This window comes from Aplysia californica, unplaced genomic scaffold (genome assembly GCF_000002075.1).
Source record: "Aplysia californica isolate F4 #8 unplaced genomic scaffold, AplCal3.0 scaffold00087, whole genome shotgun sequence".
In the NCBI taxonomy this organism is placed as follows: Eukaryota; Metazoa; Mollusca; class Gastropoda; order Aplysiida; family Aplysiidae; genus Aplysia; species Aplysia californica.
The window spans coordinates 59002-61690 of NW_004797357.1; positions in this window are offsets into that span (position 1 = coordinate 59002).

Sequence of the window (2689 nt, forward strand, 5' to 3'; positions counted from 1 at the left end):
ACACACACACACACACACACACGCACACGCACACACACACGCACACACACACAGAGACACACAGAGACACACACACACACACACACACACACGCGCGCGGCGCGCGCACACACACAGAGAGACACACACGCTTAAACTCTCACACATGATACACAGTGGCGGAGCGAAGTGAAGGGCTAAAGGGCTTGAGCCCACCCTCATCCGAACTCGTTCCCTCCGAAAATGAATGTTTCTTCTAATAAACGAGATAATCCGTTGAAACCGTTAGAACTGTTTCAGAATCTCCTTTTCCTCCGCCTTTGGTTGCATGCGGTGAACACACATGCCTGCTCGTTTATCCAATCACAGCTATCACCGCTCACAACGATGTATATTATTATTTTTAGAGTAACCTAACAGCCAAGCAAATGTGAGGCGCGCTGACAAAATGAGTTACTTCTTGGATTCAGGCCTTCAGGAAATAGATACATCACACTTATAGGTGAAGTTTTTACAATTTATAAGTATGAAATAAAAGGTATGTTGTACCTAAAGAATATGGCATCAATAGAAAAGCTACAAATTTGACCCTAGTGTCAATTTTTGGCAAATATCTCCATTTGTGGACTGCGAGAAGTAACTCATTTTGTCAGCGCGCCTCACAAATGTGTGTAGCGCTCAGCAAAGCATGAGCCCATCATTCCCACGGGCCTTTCTTAACGAAACTCTTCTTGAAAAAAGGTAAAAGAAACAAGCATGAGCCCGCGGAAACTGTTGTTAGAGAGAGCTCGTTCTCTGCCAGCCCAGACATTGGGGGGGAGAGTTCATGACACACTTTCCCCCAGATATCCAGTAACCAAAACACGCTCGTGAGCCCACGTTTTAGGAATGCCTTGCTTTCTGCGACCCCACGGCCTAATCCATTTTTTTGTGCCTTATTCAACGTTATTCAGAAAAATTCACGCCTAAATGAGTTCTTTAATGGGCATGAAAGATGATGAGCCAAAAAAACAAAAATTTGATAAAAATTCTTAAGCCTGCGGAAAAATACAAGTTTCTTAACTTTGATTATTTTGACGAGAGTCTGATTCCACCACGCTGCCTCACATTACATTACACACCTCAACACGTACATCGCTACCCCAGCCAGATTTACAAAGTTCTATCTGACATTTGAGTTACTGCGACCACGAGGCCAGCCAGCAGCCAAAGTTCTATTGAGTTACTGCGACCATGAGGTCACAGCTAGCAGCCAAAGTTCTATTGAGTTACTGCGACCATGAGGTCACAGCTAGCAGCCAAAGTTCTATTGAGTTACTGCGACCATGAGGTCAGCCAGCAGCCAAAGTTCTATTGAGTTACTGCGACCATGAGGTCACAGCTAGCAGCCAAAGTTCTATTGAGTTACTGCGACCACGAGGTCAGCCAGCAGCCAAAGTTCTATTGAGTTACTGCGACCACGAGGTCAGCCAGCAGCCAAAGTTCTATCTGCTCTAGCGTAGCAAAATCGTAAAGTTATTCGAGTAGCTCGGTCTTTTAGCTGGGATATTGTATCCCTCTCAGCTCGGGTCGTTCGCCCTGATTGGGTCTGGCAGGGTCGGAAGCCCGCCTCCCGAATAATCTAAATGTGAGGCGCGCTGACAAAATGAGTTACTTCTCGCAGTCCGCAAATGGAGATATTTGCCAAAAATTGACACTAGGGTCAGATTTGTAGCTTTTCTATTGATGCCATATTCTTTAGGTATAACATACCTTTTCTTTCATACTTATAAATTGTAAAAACTTCACCTATAAGTGTGATGTATCTATTTCCTGAAGGCCTGAATCCAAGAAGTAACTCATTTTGTCAGCACGCTTCACAAATTGTCGCTACCTTAGAATAACAAAGTTTTACATAATTGAGTCAATAGAGCCGTAAAACACCTACTCAATCAATCAATCAAAAAAGTTTTACATCTGCTTAGTACTGGTTGTTGGGTTTTTTATTGTTGTTGTTGTTTTGGTGGGGTTTTTTTTTTTTTTAGTAAGTGTTTTACGGCGCTCGCAACTGCATAAGGTCATATGAGGTCATTAAACATTTTCAGTAAGTAGGAAATTTTGAATTTTGCCCAGGTGGCAGCCGAAGCCTACTCTTCTCGAATTTGGACCAATAAGGGATCTTTAATGTGCGCAACTTCCCACGGGACCTCTGAGATTGTTTGCCCTTATCAGAGCAGGCTAGGTGTAGATCTTACCTATCAGAAGATCAGGGGTGTGGATGAAAGACGGCAGTTACAAGGAGCCAAGGAGTAGCGGTAGAGGGCTGTAGAAAGAGTTAGGAGCCCAGAGGAGGGGACAAAGGAGGTGAGGGGGTGGGGCAGAAAGTGGATACGAAAGCAGACGACAAATCATTAGAGAGAAGGAAAATTGCTGGTTGGTGGGTGGTCTGGTGTGGCTTGCTCATTCTTTCCTGTCAAACATCTATTGTCCTTATCTCGTCTCCTTTATTGTGTATGTTACTCTCTTGTAACACCTCTAATCTTCGGCACTTATATGACCTTATTGTGTTGCAAGTGCCTTAAAACTCTTACGAAAACTAAAGAGAGTAGGAAAGGAGGTGAAAGGAGAACATTTTGGAGCAGAAAATTTTCCGTCGCTATCTGGATTCGAACCCAGGACCTGTTGAATGAGAGGCGGACACCGTAACCTCTCGACCATGAGAGTCCCCCCC